At 42.5% G+C, this 18,949-nt stretch overlaps 1 protein-coding gene across 7 annotated transcripts in view; it reads left to right on the plus strand.

Moving 5' to 3' along the window:
* The window catches only part of NCOA1 (nuclear receptor coactivator 1), a 185,926-nt gene that overhangs the window by 25,313 nt on the left and 141,664 nt on the right, over positions 1 to 18,949 (plus strand). The window lies entirely within an intron of this gene.

Raw genomic sequence — 18,949 nt, forward strand, 5'->3', positions numbered from 1 at the left:
TGTGAGAAGAATGCAGTGTCCAAAACATGCCCTCACTGCTGATGGCATATTTCTTTTTTTATATAGTTTATAAAGTATAGCCAGTAGTATTTTCTCAGTGTAAGGTATTTCAGTGTGACCAACGCCGCAGAAGTTATTTCATAATTGTTAAATTTGTAAGCACCTGCGTGCTAAGCAGTAAATTACAGTGTGGAGCAGACAACACAAATCACCCGGGAAGTGGTGGATCAGGATGGATGAGGAGGTCTCTAGTAGGCAAACTTTATGGGGAATGAGAGCATTAGCATAGTAAAGAGAGATTTGAGCTATGGAGAGATAGGAGTAGAGGAGATGATCTCAGATGACATAAGTTTAGCCACTGGACTTAGTGAAACTATGATGGTTTGGGCTGATGGAGGGTGCATCCCAAGGAACTACTTCAGGTAGGGATGTGCATAGAGGAAGCTTGTACCTCATTGGGAAATGCTGGAAGAGGTAGGAGAGACCTAATAAATAAGAAGTGCAATGAAATGCTCATGTATCAGGAAGCTGAGGTAATTAGACTCCATGGAAGAACTTATATCCATTTGGAGAGTGGATTATTTAAAACCTGAGAATGATGAAGACCCTTCATCATCAGGATAAGAGCCACTTTGAGGGCAGCCAGCCTGTTCCTTATCCCATGAGTTTTGGAAGCTTGAGATTTCCACTCCCAAACCAGGAGATGCAGCAATAAGGATTTTCCAAGTTACATTGGATCTTGGTGTTGGACCTGGCTGTTTTGGTAGGAGTCGAATTTTCCCTGCAAAAGCACTGAATAATTGCATTTGTCAAGACTTGTGCTCTGAAGCCAAATAAATCCTATCATCATCTCAAGTAGTATTTTTAAAATAGTAAGCCTGGCCTTAAACCATAGAAAGTGTGAACTGTAAAGAAAGTAATACAGTAGGAAAACAAGATGAGGAAAACTAAGAAGATTAAAAGCAAGTATAAGATTTGGGGTAATAAGTATTTTAAAATAATTTTGGTCAGTTTTGGGTATTTGTCTGCAAGAATTTGTGGACTTGCAAGAAAAGAGTTCAGCTTGCATGGAGTAGCCTTCAAAAATGTTTAAATCTACACTTACAGTATATAAAGGAAGGTGGTGGGCACAGTTGCCCAGAGAAGCTGTGGCTGCTTCATCCCTTGCAGTGTTCAAGGCCAGGTTGGATGGGACTTGGAGCAACCTGGTCTAGTGGAAGGTGGCCCTAGCCATGGCAGGGGTTGGAACTGGATGAGCTTTAAGGTCCCTTCCAACCCAAATCATTCTGGGATTTTATGAAATGTCTCCAAATAGGCAGTTGCATTAGTATGGTGGCAGGGGCTTTGTTGCCTCCTTCAGCAAAGCACTTGAAAACAGACTCCAGGACCTGTCCTGCTTTTGGGGTGTGTGAAATGAATTCATGGAAATTTCCACTCTCACATCTGCTTCCTGTGAATTATATATTTCTGCTGTTAAAGAATATATATAAAAAAAAAAAAAAGAAAAGCTGTGAGGAAAGGGAATTGCCAAATCAAATAATTAAAAAAAAGCTTCTTCTTTAGTGTCCATAGCTGACCAACCACAATGGAAAGTCCTGTTGGTCCCCTTCTTCAGCTCGTGTAACACCTCCAATTGGAGGCATGCAAAAATCCCCTCATTTTTTACTGAGAAAAAAAATTCAAACCATCTTATCTCCAGCCAATATACATGTACCAAAGAGGAAACTGGGATTTAATTCTGCACAGTCAACTTCCTGCAATGTGTCTGAACTTCTGCAGCTCCAGCCTGCTGCGTAACCCAGATCTTTTCAGCTTGTTTGTGCTGACCAGACAAAAGAAGGCTCAGTTGCCTTCTTGCTTTCAGAATAAAGATGAGATGCACTGAAAAATGAGCAGCCAGCCAAGATTTTGAAATAAAAAAAAAAAAAAAGGAATAGGAAGCCGGTAAAGGGAATAAATTCAGATGTTATGAATGCTTTTAATTACTACTTCATTGCAATCTCTCTGTAACATTTCCTTTGACTGATTCAGCACTCCCAAAAAACTGATCTGGCTTCCAGCTAAAGGCTGAAATGTCTGCTGCTCGTGTTCAGACCTGAAGGATTCTGGAACAGGAAAAAATCTCCAGAAAGTGAAATGGCTGCTTGGTGGTTTGGTGATTTGACCAGCAAAATGGGGATGGTGTTGCCCAACCATCTTCCACGTCCTGAGGATCATGAGGACTGCACACGTCAGTAGATACCAGAGCTGACTTGTTGTCTCTTGGTTGTCCTATGTGATGCTGAGCACTAAACATATAAATATTTCGTGCTGCAATGATAAAGAGTACTTCACTGTCAACATCATCAAGTGGCTTTGAAAACTGCTTTTAAAAGCAGTTAAATTTTCAAGCTTTCCTACTCAAATCCCAAACACCTGCTTCAGCTACAGCTACTGCCCTGCTTAAAAAGTTCTGTAAGGATATTGTCTGTGGAGCCCCACAACAATCTAAAGGCTGCCAAATGCTGTTCTTGTTGCTAATAAAATAATGAAGACTTCAAGAGGTGGGCTTGTGCAAACCTGATGAAGTTCAACAAGTCCAAATGCAAGGTCCTGCACATGGGTTGGGGAAGTCCCAAGCACAAACATAGGCTGAGGGAGACTGGATTGAGAGCAGCTCTGAGGAGAAGTTGGGGGTGTTGGTTGATGAGAAGCTCCCCATGACCCAGCAGTGTGCGCTTGACCCCAGAAACCAACCGTGTCCTGGGCTGCATCACCAGAAGCATGACCAGCAGGTAGAAAGAGGGGATTCTTCTCCTCTGCTCCAGTCCAGTGAGACCCCCCCCCCCACCCCACCCCACAGTCCTGTGTCCAGCTCTGGGGCTCCAACATGAAGAGGATGCGGAGCTGTTGAAGTGAGTCCAGATGAGGCCAGGAAGACACTCTGAGGGCTGGAGCACCTCTGCTATGGAGACAGGCTGAGAAAGCTGGGCTTGTTCAGCCTGGAGAAGAGAAGGCTCTGGGGAGACCTTAGAGCAGCTTCCAGTGCCTAAAGGGGCTGACAAGAAAGCTGGAGAGGGGCTTTAGACAAGGGCCTGTAGGGACAGGAAAAGGGGGAATGGCTTTAACCTGACAGAGGGGAGATTGAGATGAGATCTTTGGAAATCGTTCCCTGTGAGGGTGCTGAGGCCCTGGCACAGGTTGCCCAGAGAATCTGTGGCTGCCCCATCCCTAGCAGTGTTCAAGGCCAGGTTGTATGGGGCTTGGAGCAACCTGGTCTAGTGGAAGGTGCCCTTGCCCATGGCAGGGTGTTGGAACTGGATGAGCTTCAAGGTTCTTTCAGCCCAAACCATTCCTGCTTCTATGATTCTAGAATAGCACTACTTCTGGTGTATTGGAAGAAAAGGAGTGTTAATCCCAGGCTGTTGCTCGTCCCTTTCAAAATAAAATGAAATAGTTTTTTACTAAGAATGCTGCATAAAAGGAATTAAAATTCCAGCAGAAACATACCCTACAAACAACCCTAGTGAGATAATTTTGTGAAATAATTACAATGTTTATGTCATTCTTAGACAAAAACGAACACTTAGAGCAAGGGTAAGAGTTAAAAAGAGGCAGGATGTATTTGCAGAAGGTCACGTAACCTTAACAAACTTGTTTAACTTGTGTGAGGAAATAAGAAAACCACGGTAAAAGTCTAGAAATAATTGGCTTTAATCTTCAGAAGGCTTCAAATTGTAACCTAAGTAATTCTTACATTGGTGTGATATGCTTAACTGGTTTTAAGAAAGCTCGTTTCTGAGGGATCTGGATGACTGATATTGAGCAGCGAGTGGGGAAACCATTACCACTGCAGCACGCACTACAAAAGGAGGAATTAAGAAGAGAGATGTTTTAAGCGCCTGAAATGTGAAGTTGTAACCAGTTGTTGCCTCAAAACTTCCCTTGACAAAATAAGGGTTTAAATGAGTCTGAACCCTATAGTGCATCGAAAGGAGGTGAAGTAGCACAGTGGCAAAGTCATGTAATCTGTATCAAGAAATACTGGTGCTGGAACTCCCAGCCCCATGAACCCTGAGTTATGTTATGCTGTTCCAGCACCCAGGTGAGGATAAAAAGGGTGAAAAACCCCAAAGAGATAAACGTCTCTTTCTGATAATCTGTGTTGGATAACTCTCAGCATCCAATATTTCTTCTCTCTGCTTTCTCAGTGTTGCAGATTTTTTGATCCACTGCTTGGTTTGCAGGACAGATCCTGCTTTGTGTTTAAAGCAGTCAGGATTATGTGGAGCGCAGCTCATTAGGCTGGGGAGGTCAGATGGGCACTGGAAGAGCAGGTACTGGGTGGATGTTGTAGGGTGCCTGAGGGTGGATGCACCCCTGGGGATGCTGCTGCTTCCACCCAGCTCCCTGCTGTGCTCCGTGCTGGTTTGAAGGAAAACGAGTTTTTCTGTACGTCTTTTTGACACTGCTTTAGCACATTCCTGTAGCTTGAGTGGTAGCATCTTTTCCTGATATCAGGCTTTCTCTGACCTCATTGGAGGATGAGTTTGCTTTCTTGGAGAGCTTTTGTTCCAGAATAGGAAGCTTGTGTTGCTAGGGAGTTGGCATTTATGTGGGGCTTGAACAGCTATAGTTTTCTGAGCTCCTGAAAATTCTGCTCTGCAAAACCTGCTCTTGCATTTGAGGGATGAGCCTGAGTGCTGAGTGATGTTTTACAAGACTCTTGATGAGTAGAAATGAACTTTTTGTCATTTCCAGGAGACTAACTCTCCTTTAATAGCAGCTCCATCTGTATCTGATATCTATGCACGTATGTAAATGCCTGCGTTAAGTCAGAGTGATGAAAATAATGGAGCCAGAAAATCCCCTCCTTCAAATTGGGGAAAAAAGAGTATTTCCCATGCTTCTGCAGCTTCTATTCATAGGGGTCTGGCTGCTCTGCTCCAAAGCAGGAATCAATTAGAAATGCCTGTGACACTGTCTTCTGGAGCTGTGTCTTGAGGGCTACCAGCCTCATAAATCGGTTTGTAGCCCAGTTGCCTGAACCCAGCCGAGGAGGAAGGTTGAGCGTGTGTTTGTGGTTCTTGCTGATAATTATAACCCAGAGGAGCACGAGGATGGAGGAATGCTTCTGGAGGCACGTGGAGCCTCAGCATCTCCTGCTGTAGGGATGGTGCTATAGTCCACACCTTATTTAAAAAAAATACAAATGACCTAGTTTATGAAGTATATGGTCACATCATGGCTCTCTGGGACCGTCTTCGTTCTCTATTCCTCATCTGGACTGGGAATCCATTAGGAAGAGTGTAATGTTGGATATAACCATCCCAAATCAATACTTCACAGGTATGTGCCACTCACCCTGAGAATTTACAGGCTTGTCCCATGAACAAAGGAGATGAGGGGGGTTGAAGTAAGGGTGGGAAGAGGCACACTTCTGTTTTGGCTATCTGTACTGGCCTCCCTCTGATTTGCCTCATCTCAGCCCCTTTGTTCCCTTCTGCTGAAGACCAGGAGATGCGGAATCTGGTGTGCCGGGGGATTTTGGGGGTGGTGGGAGAGGGCTAGCTTGTGCTGGAGATGCTGCAGGAACCTTAACATCGCTGTGAGCTCTGCTTTTGAGCATGCTGAGTCTTGCTCCTTTATTCCTTTAGCCTTATTTCTCTACCAGCTTATACCAAAAATAGATGGTGCTGGGAACGTTGGAGCTGTGCGCGTTTATCCTATCCAAATCGCCATATATGCCCCTCCGAAGCTGACATTTGCTTTTAGAATTTATTCCACTTTTCTTCATGCCAACGACAAACCCTTAATTGTTTGGTGAGCTTGTGTTTTTAATTGTCTGTATGGGTCAGCAGCATGTGGTAGAGCCTTTAAAGTATTGTTTCAAAATAGTGATCCCTTTGGGAAATGTCTGTTTTTCTCTGTTCTGCAATGGATGTCTCTCTCGCAAAGGCTTAGTTTACATAATATCTGAGTGCTAATGTAGAGGCCTTTTGTAAATACACTAAGATGCTTACTAAGCTGGTTGCCTGCTTGTCTACATAACAAAGCCGAGAGTTATGTAGTGGGTGTAGAGAAAGGGTGTGACATGTACTTTAACCTATTAGGCTTGCTAAATCTGGGGAAAAGGGCTTTTGCTTTATTAATTGGGATGGTTATCTGCGTGCTGGAGTTGTCTCCATGTACAAAACACGGAGTGTTTTGCCGGAGCATGGCCTGTGTTGAAGCAAGGTTTTCTCTTCTAAATAAATAGTTATAATGGTCTTTTTGGCTTTTGGAAAAGCTAGTGCCGAAGTCTTTAAGGTTTGGGTTGGTTTTTTTGACATTGCTCTGTGCCTGTTTGCATTATTCGTCCGTATTTGATTTTAAGCGTTTGCCTTCTCAATTTTGTTTTTGATGGTTTAATTTTATTTTTAAACCCCAAATGAGAAGCAGAGGAACTGTAAACCATTGAAAACTTTATGGTGTATCCTCATAGAGCATAACAACATGCGGCAGTAAGTGAGTAAATTGTACGTGGAGAGGGAGGTCTACAAAACTCAGTTTGCTCATATTGACTCGAGACCTTGTGGTAGGTATCTACCTTTAGCTTCAGACTCATAGTGCAAGGCTTTCTTTTTGGTAGCATAATTTGGTGTAAAATGACAACCTTTCAAAAATGACTGCTAACTTTCCCACTTCAACTCTTCCCCTTGTTTTAACTCTGTCTGAGTAATTTCATAGAGGCAAAGCCCGGGTAAAAGTAATTTATTGCTGAAGATTACGTGAAATTAGATCAAGGGTAGCTGCAGAGACGAGGCTTCTGAAATTAAACTCTCCAGTTGCTGAGTCAATTAGGAGGTTGGGGGGTAATTGCTGGAGGTCCTGGCATTTCGAAGGAAGAGCCAGTTTGTTTTGCTGGATGATACTGAGCTAAAAACAACTTACTGACCAAATAGAGTTGCTTGCTGTGCTGTGTTTCTATGTAAGAACCATCATGTGTTCGGTTGGGTTTTTAAAGCATGGGCGGTCTCGTTTTACCTGCTAAACCACTTCTCCTTGTGGCCTTGGGGCTACGCTTGGTATTTTTTAAGTGGATTTGTTCAATGATTTTCAAGATAGAAATATATATTGTGGTGTCCTGTACCTGAGTGCAGTTCTTCTGGTGTCTTTCCCTATAAATACCATGGCTCTGTAAAGGTGCGTATAAGTAATAAACTCACTTCTGGTTTATGTTAACAGCTGAGATCTCTTTTTTAGAACATGATTTAAAATATTCTGTTTCCTAGTAACACAAACTTTACTGGCATGCTGTAAGAAGAAACAAAATTAAAGTAAGTAAAACAACAAAAATAAGGAGACGAGATAAATGTATTTAATGTACCTGGTACAGTAATGAAATAGTCTAATTGCAGAGGCTTTGTTCCAGAGCACAAGTTATATTGACATTTAACTCCCAGGTGACTTTACAAGGCAGGCAGTTAAGAAAAAATAAAACTGACTTGCAGGCTGAGTTGATACTGACATTAGTAATTTTGAACATGAGGTTGCATATTAAATTCCTTTTTCTTCCTATACTGGAGAAAGAGTCATGAGGATTTCTCTCAGGGAAACTCAGAGATCTTTTTTCTTATTGTTGCACTGAGGACTTAGCACCGTGAGTGTTCTTCATAACCACATAAAATGCTCTTGCCATGGAGAGGAAGGGATCTGTTACTACACATACAACAAAGCAAGAAATTATCTCTTCACCAGAGTGATTCCCGTCAATCAGACAAGGGGGAGAAAGAAGTGTGCTGGCATGACAGGAGCTGCAGAGGTATTTGGGCTTCAGGATATCGTGGTGTTGTGATGTGCAGTGGGAAAGCGTAGCTTAGAAATGGGAGGAATAAGAGACTGTTGTGGGGCTTTAAAGCCATGATAGCTGTCTGCGGCATGGTTTGTGTCAAAGCCCCACAGCTGCTGGCACAGCACTGCAATTTTGCATGTGACTTGTTCAGCTAAGACTTTTTTTTTTCCTTCTCTTCTATAAGTGAAGTAATTTGAAACAGTATTTCATGGCCTTGAATGTTTGTTCCGTCAGAAATGAGCTTATTTTTCATTAAGCAGTTTGATCTATTATGTATTAGAAAAACATACCATATTGCTCTGTAGAACCGGTCTGCCATTGTACAAGGTTTTTCTTCCTCCTTTTCCATATGCTGATAAACTGGCAAGTGTAACTTTTGCTGTAGTTAAATTGGGCTGAGGTTTACTTGTATTTGCATGCTTTAGCCGTAATAGTAAGATGGTGTACGGGAAGTAGATGGGCATAGCATTTTTGTTCTCGAATAGCCTTGGTGGCTATGTCCTTTTGTTTTGTGAAATGATTTTGCTGTGATTTCCCTTTCTTGTTTCTTTGCTCAATGGCTCCGTTTTTGGGAAGACCAGTACATGTTGTGGTCCACAATTGAAGAGGCTCTCCCGCAGCCTGTAGCACTAGTGGTGGGGCTGGTCCATTCTGACTTTACCTAAAACCTCTGCTTTTTTGAGACAAGGTCAGTATTTTGGATCTTAGCATTGTCCCTGGTCTGGGAGTATCTCCTTGACATGTAACTTTGAGGTAGGACCTCAGTAGTCTACAAAAGGACTCTTAAAGTTTTCAGTGGCATAAGACAACCTGATGAGGCTGTGATGGGCTAATGGTGTGTGATGCATCGGAGGCAAAATATTGGATGGCTGGTTATGAATGTGAAAGTGCAATTCTGCAAAAATAAAAAGTGTAAGCAGCAGATTGAAACTGTGCAACTGGGAGAGCAGACATGGCTTTGCTATCCTTTGGAGTTATATGGCCTTTTATGTGTGTGTTTCTTTGTTTTAAGTGAAATGTGTTTGTTGCTGATGTTTTCCAGTGACTAGTTGTAGGGGTTTAAGTGTTCTAAAGGAAAAGGATGAAAATACTGAATTGAGGTTGAGGTGAGACTTGTAGATTGCTTCTCTTTTCCCATCTAAAAAGGCAGGTGAGTGTATGATGAAGAGAATTTAATGTATATGAATAACTAGAAGAAGTCAGGCTGGAGAAGGTCCAGAGAAGGGCCACAAAGATGATCCAAGGATTGGGCAGCCATTTGAAGCCTGAAAGAGCTGGGCTTGTTCAGCCTAGAGAAAAGAAGGCTCAGGAGAGACCTTATCCCCATGTTCCACTATTTAAAGGGTGGATGAAAACAGAGACTCCCTTTTTACAAGGAATCACATGAAAAAGACATGGGGTAATGGGCACAAGTTGCTCCTGGGGAGGTTCTGGTTGGATGCAAGGGGAAAATTTTTCACTGTGAGAACAACCAGCCATTGGAATAATCTCCCTAGGGAAGTGGTGAACTTCTTAGTGTTGGACACTGTTGAGATCTGGCTGGGAAGGGTGCTGGGCCATCTACTCTAGGTCATGCTTTGCCTAGAAAAGTTGGACCAGATGATCATTGAGGTCCTTCCTATCTGATGTTCTGTGATTCTACGATTAAGTCCTGAGGAAAGGATGACCTCAGAAATTTAGCATGTGTGGAAAATTTCAGGGTGTATTCTCATAGTGGGGAATCATTGCCTTCACCCCTGAGACCCCTCGCTGGTTGCGATAGCCAGAATCTCAGCACAGAGGCTGCTGGTAGCAGTGATCCTGGTTTCTCCCCTGCTGTCATTTGTTATAGCAACCTCAAACTGCTTCTCCTGCTTGACTACACGTAGTTGACCATAGAATACATCTATACAGAATTAAGTCAAAGGAGAAATTAGAGAGTGTTCCTGCTGTTGTCTTGCTTTTTCAGTTTTACAGTTCCATTAGATCTGCATTACTACATGTCCCTGTTAAACAGACCTGCTAGGTTGATATCATATTCTTTTATAGATAACAGTCTTTGAACAAGCCTAGGATTACTCATGATGTCAGATTGCATTTCGTTATACTTAGTATATACTTTTTCCTGCTCCCTGCAACTCAAAAAGGCAGAAAAGGGTCGAGCTGAAGCATTCAGTGATCTGGAGTTATTTGTATATTTGGAATGCAGAAGAATGCAATCATAAAATATTAATACTGCTTTATAAAATTACCCTCCCTCCCCCTTTGCAGTGGATTTAAAGCCCGATGGAGCAATCACGGTGTTCAGGCAGCTCCAGTTTGTTGGGAGCTGCTCTAGGCCAGAATTGCTTCTGCTCAGCTTTTACTGTTTAGCACTGAACAAATATTTGTGCTAGCGTTTATCTTTGTATTAGAAAATTCACGGTGGTTCTGTATCATCAGTAATAGTGCTTTTAAGTAGATTATGTTATTAGTGTTTACCTAGCGTATTTGTCCTAGAGAATTGGTTCTAGCTTGGGTAGCCTTTGGAGCAGTGTGCTGCTTGGCATCTCGTCCTTCTGACTTTAGAGACTCCAACACAAGTGCCAAGCTTGTCATGGAAACGGGTGCTTGCTCAAGGTACGGGGCTTCCCGTTTTATTTGGAGGAGGAGGAAGAGAGGCTGAATGGGCTGTGGGCCCTTTCCTTCCAAGAAATGGTAACAAGTAAGCTTTGTTGGGTTTTCTTTACCAGCTTTTTTAAAGGAGGAGAAGGCATTTTCAGTACAAAATCATGAAGGGACAAATAATCTTCAGCACCTGTCATGGCTTTTTAGGGAGAAGACCTGTTAGGACTGGAAGTCCCAGGAGTTTAGGAGTCCAGAATCCCCAGGTTCTGATAAATGGTGTAATTCTTTGCTTCATGCCAGAACTATTGGAAGCATAATACTAAAAAAATAATAATTTCCATATAGTAATCTATGCTTTGCATCCAATCCTTCTTTCCCCTTTCCCCGGCTCTTGGAGGGAGTTGTTCTCAGCTCTTGGAAGGGTCTGTTTAGGGACAGATCATTGAAATGGAAGAACTTGCCAAGTAGGGAGGGTCAGGTTCAGGCTGAGTTCCTCCATTAGAGCCCTTATTTTATATTCAGATTTGTAAGCTGTTTCTTGTGCTTAGAACCTAAAGTGACAAGTACTCATTCCTGTGCTTGTCTGCACAGAGAAAAAAATTGCAAGTTCTTGCTTAGAAAAAACTAATGTGTTGCAAACAGCTTGGAATTGCTGTTTTAGGGGTCAGTTTGGATGGTCTTACAGGCTGTTTGTGTCACAGGAAGGTTTAAGATTTGGAAGCTGGAGGCCACTGTTTGCAAGGTAGTGACATTTAGTCTTCCACTTACCTTAGTGGAAGACTAAACTTACACTGTTTGCAAGGTAGTGACATTTAGTCTTCCACTTTCCAGTGTCCACGAGGGCCTCTGTGGCCCTCATGGACACTGGAAATACAACATGAAAATAGCTCAGAGGTCAGCAGAAATCCCTTTGAAAGTAAATTCTTAATATATTCATGCTATATTTTTCTATAATTTATATTTTTATATATTATTAATTCAGAAATTCTAAATCCTTAACATGTTTTCCTCCCTCTCTTATACATCATGAAGATGACGCACCCAAAAGGCTTTATGTGAACGGGAAGGGAAATGCCTGTTTCACCAGCTTTGTGGAATAGTAGCACTTTTTGGGGAAAAATGTGTCTTGAGCACAGCAACAGCCTCCAGCAGCACTTCTTGTACTTGGAAGTCTGCTCCCGGTGTTTGCTGCGGGGGGTGTGAGTTAACCTGGGCTGTGGAGGACTGGACCTGAGGCTTGTCCAGTCCCCTGTGGCCATGTATTTAGCATAGAGAAGGGCCAAACTTGATATATGAATTAAGCAAAACGGTTTAAGGGCAGGAAGCTCAATGAATGGTCATTGAAAATGACATATTAATTGGAAAATAAATTTGCTGTAGTCATCTGAACCCTGAACACAGCTAAGAGAATGCAGTATGCCAAGAAGAGCTGAAGAATCACAGAATCATTGAATCACAGAATGGTTTGATAGGAAGGGAGCTTAAAGCTCATCCAGTTCCAACCCCTGCCATGGACAGGGACACCTTCCACTAGACCAGATTGCTCCAAGCTCCATCCAACTTGGCCTTGAACACTGCCAGGGATGGGGCAGCCACAGCTTCCCCGGGCAACCTGTGCCAGGGCCTCACCCACCCTCACAGGGAAGGGCTTCTTCCTAAGATCTCATCTACTAGCTTCCCCTGTCAGTTTAAATCCTTTGTTGTACAAAGAATGTGGCAAGGCAAAGCATTCATCTTGGGTAGGTTCCTTGTTGGTCAAGAATGAAACAGGCATTGCTGCATGGTCCTGGGCAGGTGGTGGATGCTGCCACACATACCCCACTCCTTGGTGGTGAAGCAGAAACATCTCCACTGACTCAGCTTCAGATCTGCTGGTCCAATAAAATGGTCAGGTCTTTTACACAAAATTAACTCTTTGTCTCACCCTGCATGCAGAATCCCTAAATACTCCTGAAAACATACTTTGGTGAGGGGCAGCACTTTCCAGTAGAGTATAAATGTTATTACTCAAATGGATTCTTTTTCCTCACATTCAGAAGGTTCATAAACTGGGAAGCATTAATGGGGTTACTTCAGTGAATTTTGCTACACACAAATACTAGCATTACAAAATCTCAGGCTCATGTTTCTGAGTGCATTTGTTAGATGTTATTTCTTACTGATGTCAATTTGTTATCTGTGTAATAAAAAAGTTCTTAGTTGCTGACCTCTGCTCCCATAAGAGAGGTCTCTATCTTTGCTTGCTCTTAGCTTAATTTTCACATAATTAATGAAATATCCATTTAAGCCTCGGACGAATATCCTTTGTCATCAGTTTACTGAAGTTCTTGGCTACAGGAGAGTTAACAAGTTACAGGTGTTTGTGTTGGGTTGTCCTGGTTTTGGCTGGGATAGAGTTAATTTTCTTCCTAGTAACTGGTACAGTGCTGTGTTTTGGCTTTAGTCTGAGAATAATGCTGATAACACACTGATGTTTTAGTTGTTGTTAAGTAGTGATTACTCTAAATCAAGGACTTTTCCGTTTCCCAGGTTCATGCCAGTAAGCAGGTGCTCAAGAACCTAGGAGGGAGCACAGCCAGGAGAGTTGACCCGAACTAGCCAAAGGGGTATTCCATACCACAGAGTGTCAGGATCAGTATAATAACTGGAGGATTTGGCCTGAAGCCACTGGTCACTGCTTGGGGATGGGTTGGGCATTGGTCAACAGGTGGTGAGCAATTGTATTGTGCAACGCTTGTCTGTCTTGGGGGTTATTCCTTGCTTTCCTTTTTTCCTTTTCATTACTATTGTTATTATTATCTTTTATTTTATATCATAGGTTCATAGAATGGTTGGGTTGGAAGAGACCTTAAGGCTCGTCCAGTTCCAACCTCCTGCCATGGGCAGGGACACCTTTCACTAGACCAGGTTGCTCCAAGCCCTGTCCAACCTGGCCTTCAACACTGCCAGGGATGGGGCAGCCACAGCTTCTCTGGGCAACCTGTGCCAGGGCCTCACCACCCTCCCAGGGAAAAACTTCTCCCTCAGATCTCATCTCAATCTCCCCTCTGTCAGGTTAAAGCCGTTCCCCATTGTCCTGTCCCTACAGGCCCATTTCAATTATTAAACTGTTCTTATCTCAGCCCACGGATTTTACCTTTTTTCTGTTCTCCTCCCCATCCCACTGGGAAGGCACATGATTGGCTCCATGGTGCTTAGTTACCACCTGGGGTGAAACTATGACATGGGTCCATCATTTGCAAACTTTGCATTACTACCATGTGTCCCATATGTATCCTTATCCTCTTCTTCCAAGTAACAAGTGATAGAACAGGAGGTAACGGCCTCAAGCTGCACAGGGGAAGTTTACACTGGATATTAGGAAAAATTTCTTCACAGAGGGTGGTCAGGCATTGGAACAGGCTGCCCAAGGAAGCAGTGGAGTCAGCATCCCTGGAAATACTAAAAAAATGTGTGGATGAGGCCCTCAATGACATGGTTTGCTGGTGTACTTGGCAGTGCTGGGGTAATGGTCGGACTTGATGATCTTAAAGGTCTTTTCCAACCTATCTGATTCTATGATTCTGTGTATGTCCATCATCCAGTGTGTATGTCTGTCATCCAGTGTGTATGTCCATTATCCACTATATGTCCCTTACCCCAGTTTGTCTGATAGAGTTGCATATTTTTGGAGAGTCAAACAAGTGTATCCGTTACCAAATCCCAAGCATGTAAAGGTGAAGCCAGATTATGTTTTTGATACATTAAAAGTTTTAGCATTCTTATGAGGCAAACTGGAAAAGATAACATCATCTCCCAATCTGTTATTTCCTATGCTGGGAATAAAGAGAAGAAACTACTGTTTCTCTAATCACATCCATAGGGACTAAAATCAGCACAGAGGAGTTTTGTGAGCTGTTTCCCATCTCTTTTCCTTAGAGGATAAAGTCCTGCTCCTGCAGAGCCAAGAGAGCTTTAAGAGGAAGTCTCAGATATTTGCCAGATGGACAGGATCTCAATCCTCTTTTTTAGTAAATAGCATTCATTCGCCTGAACCTAGCTTCTGGATTTTGATGTAGTTTGTCTGGCCCACCCTCCAGTGGGTTTTGCCTTTGGATTCCTATGGATGATCTCCATGTAGCCCCACTACGTGGGAGAAAATGCGTCAGGTTCATTATTACGGTATTTCTTCAAGGTGAATTTAGCTTGCTTCCCCAGCTTTGCCTACACAGTTGGATAGCTTCGCAGTTGATCAACTGGATCATCACATCCCTACATGGAAAATGAACTCAGAGATCACATTCTTACATGAAAAAAAAAATTTCCTTTAATTTTCTCATTTCAGGAAATGAGTACATTTTGTGTATAACCAAATCCTCCTACCTGGTACTTTTTTTTTTTTCCTGCGAGCAGATATTTGTAAGCATGTTAAAGCTTACTACCACTTGATCAACTTTTAAATACTTATTTATATTAAAGCACTCTCAAGGCATATTAAGTTCAATTTCTGTCTGCTGGGGCAGTCTCTGATCTCTGGTTTCTCCATGTTTTTACCCTTTATATCGCGCATCCTTAAGGACTGTGAAATAAAACTTCAGAGGGGAGTGATGTGGGCTTGGAGATCAAGACCTGGATTAGGACCACAAGGATATCTCCTAGATGCCAAGACCATCAAGTTTGTGGAGGACTTTTGGGCTAATTTCTGTGCATTTTGGGATCTTCTGGGGAGAGCTAAGGGGAAGAGAAAGGCCATTTGCTGCTGCTGAGCTGCACAGTGGTGTGGGTTACATTGAAAAGTGAGAAGACCACTCTAAAATATAAAACTACCTGACATGAAGAGTTGGTGGCCTCTGGTACTGGGTGTTTTGTGTTTAAGAGAGTGTGAATTTTTAACAGGCAGATGTAGTGAAAACTTCAGAAGAGGAGGGTGTGTACTGGCAAGAGAGAGGCAGATAACTGAGGGCTGGAAAGGGAGAAATGCACATTGCAGTTTTGCTAGCACCTTGCATCTTTTTATACGTCTGAGGCCTGGACTAACTTGCTGATGCTGTATTGAACCCTTCTAGGAGAACCAAATTAAGACAATAAATCCTTTTCCTGGAGGTGCTATCAATATTATGCTGATACCTGTGGGCTTGTACCTTCATCAGCAAAGCTCTTCTCTTTGTGTGGATGTTCTGCATGGACCCACCCTGAGTGCCCAGCAAAGCTTTGAACATTTCCAGGTGCTCAGAAATCAAGTGCCTCCTTGAGAGGCCTCACTTTGTTCAGGCTTAATAAAAGCATCATGTTTTCGAACGATGTGCTGAATCACCAGGGAACTTTCCCTTTCAGCCTGGCTTAACAAAGTGGGAAAAACACATATCCAAGATAATTTTACCTGGCTCACTCTAGGAAGCAGTTTTGAAATGGTGTTTGTCAGTTTTTCTGGGTTTTTTTGTTGTTGTTGTTCAAAAGCTTCCATGGTCTTCTGCTAAACAAGTTCTTCTGGAGAGAGTTTTCTAAAGCTGGGGAGGAAAACAGTTCTTTAGGCTTCTCTTCAGAAATGTAAACAGCCACGGTACTACAGTGGCACTTCGGAGCATCGCTTCTTGAAGCAAGAGCACGTTGGGCTGGCACAAGCAGCTACTTGTAGGGAGAACAGGAGGTAATTACCATGGAGCGAGTTCACTTCAGACTTCAAACACTGGGGAGTTAATTTGCTCTAGCATGACTGAAAACACAAAATGTTTGTAGATGGGCTGCTCCCAAGATGAAGAATTTCAGCAACTATTAACGTGCTTTAAAGCCATTTCTTTTAAAACACAATGTCCCTGTGCAGGTGTAGATTTGCATGGGTAATGTTTGGATTGTCTTACCCTTCGATAACACTGAGCCTGGCTTTGAGAAGCCGAGCAAAACTCCACCTGGAGATAGCAGAGGACGCGCATCTCTCATCTTGTGGTGTAAATGGTCTGGATCTTCTCGGTGGTTTGTGTCCTGCTACCTGGCCCACCCTGAATGGCGCTTGGGAACCTCTAAAGAAAGGAAAAGAAGGGGAGTAGATCCCTTTAACAAATAATCTAGGGCTGCTTCTTTGTTTAATTTTTTTTTTTTTCTGGTTAGATATCTTTAGATTCTTGTATGGTTTTGACCATGCTCTTGTTGAAAACTGATCTAAAAAAATTAATTCCTTTTTGAAAGCATAGTTTACATATGTTATTGCTTTGCAATATCTTTGGGGATAAAATAGTTGCCTTTAGCCTGCATGCTACTGTTCAGTAGAGTAGTTCTAAAAATCACTACTTATCTGTATCTCCTTCTCAAAGTGTACTGAGGTAAAGAAATTACATTTTACAGTGTCCAAACTAAAAGACAGACACTTTTAAAACTTCATGGAAAGCTGTTTTAACTTAAGGGAGCGGTTCCGTGGTTGAAACCTCCGGCTGTATGAGGTCCTGGCAATCTGTTGAAGCTTTTCTTGAGTGAGTGATAAGACCATGAAAAGAAGCCATTTAGTGACAAGTATCTTCATATCATATCCATGGATTCTGTGGCACAAGTCACAAAGAAGATGATGTCTTTATCGTATTATCCCAGATTTGCAATTTTCCTACTGCTCCTCCAGAAATCAAATCATCTTTACTGTTTCTTGGCAACATGCCCAGCAATGGCAGAGCTAAAATAGCAGATCTTAAGGGAGGATGGGGATGAATGGACTGGCTGATCCAGCACAAAGTCACACGTTCCCAAACGTATCTCCTCTCAGCGTTTGGGTATTGTTTTTCAACGACAGCTGTGGGGCACATCTGCCTGTCTCCGTGCTGTCCTCTCATTACGATGCCATGTGAAGCCAATGGAAATCCAGTGTGAAACAGGAGCTAGTTGGTTTTGTTGCAGGAGGCACAGGGCGGCCTGGCTTTGGCCAGTGTTGGGGTCAACCTTGGTTTGGTAAGCCAAACCCATGCTGCCAGCATGCCTGGAGTCCAAGCCAGGTGGGATGGCTTTGAAAATTGCTTCCCTTTCATTTTTAAGAAAGGATTCTCTTGAAACTGGGGATTAGGATGCCTCTGGCAGTTTGAGGAAAGATAAGTAGGACTGCAAATAACAGGGGTGTGTAACTCATTTTCTGTATCTTAATTCCATTATAACACACCCATAGCTCCAGTCAGATAGGACCAAGACCTTTTAAATGAATTATTTGTCTGCTCTGCCTTACATTTTTGGGGATTATTTTTATGCCCAAGAAAGGACAGACAAGACGTGAGTATTTGAGTGGGGGTAGAACAGAAGCTGGGTGTGGGATACAAAGCAAGGCTGGCTGTTGGATGGATATAAAATCCACCATGTAAATCTAGTTGTCATTTTGTCATATTTGGGCAGTGCAGGTCATGAAAGACAAGACCCATTTTGCTGATTTGAATGTCTATTTCTTATGGACCAGTTGGCTTTCCAGCTGGGAACTTCTGTCATGTGTTGGCATCCTGTGTGAAACAGTACTTACCTTTTTTGGGATAACATTGAAAATAAGTCTCACAGATGCTTATAAAAGTCCGTATCTCAGAAGTTTCAGTTGAAGGAAATGCTGGGATAGGTAGGTTTTGTATTTGTTGCTCAACTAGCTGGGTGACTGAGCTTGGTGTAGAGTATGTAGATCTGCAGCTAAATACTCTCATGTAGATCTGCATGTAGGTCTGCGTGCTCCTAGACTTGCTGTACTTTGGTTGTAGGTGGCCTTCTAGCAGTCGTGTCCTACAGCCTTGAATGTTTTGCTAAAAATACAAATCAAGAGATTCCTTCCAGATTCTTCCATAAGTGATGCTGAGCAGAAAAAGCTCTAATTAGATAATCTTATGGATTTTATTCTTTGGACTAAAAATGCCACCACTTTAGCTTGAGCTCCTTCAGTCAGGACACCAATCATTAATATAATGGTTTAAACACAGTTGCGTAGGTGTTAGTCATGGTTATCGATGCGAGCATGGCCCCTGACTTCTCTTCGAATGTCTGGAAAAAACAGTTTGATCCAACAGCTGTTTCATCTGGTAGAATGATAAAATACTATATTGTAGCCTTTAATTCACACTAGGATTTTGCTGCCTGTCAAGATTAGCTCGGCATTTTCTATAAACATATATCTTCTTATCGTACCTATCTCTAATGCAGTTCCTGTAAACTGTAAAATACTAAATGAAGTTTTGGTTGAGGCTTAATGCATAGTGTATATGATCAGAAAAACAGTGGCTAATGGTATGAAATACTTTGAGGCAAGAATGGAAAAAAATCTCTTAAATGCTTACAAATGGCTTTGGAAAAAATAAGTAGTTAGACCCATCTAATCCATAGTAACTTGCATGGAGGTAACCATGGAAATTTTATATATAAAGCTCATCTCCAAAAAAGCTTATTTTAACACCATCTCCTGCCGCAGTCCAGTGCTCAACAACACTCTGCTGGCATGTTGGGGAGGTTTTGGTGCTATGCCTTCCAATTTGGTGTGTTTGGGGAAAAAAACACCAAGAAGAAACTTCCAGAACGCTACTCTAGCCCACAGCTGGGGTTATGTGATAGTCCAGCGATTTTGGCTGCTGA

This window comes from Neopsephotus bourkii, unplaced genomic scaffold (assembly GCF_033783945.1).
Source record: "Neopsephotus bourkii isolate Nb327-2 ecotype Australia unplaced genomic scaffold, CSIRO-AGI_Nbou_v1 NB_481, whole genome shotgun sequence".
NCBI classification, from domain to species: Eukaryota; Metazoa; Chordata; class Aves; order Psittaciformes; family Psittacidae; genus Neopsephotus; species Neopsephotus bourkii.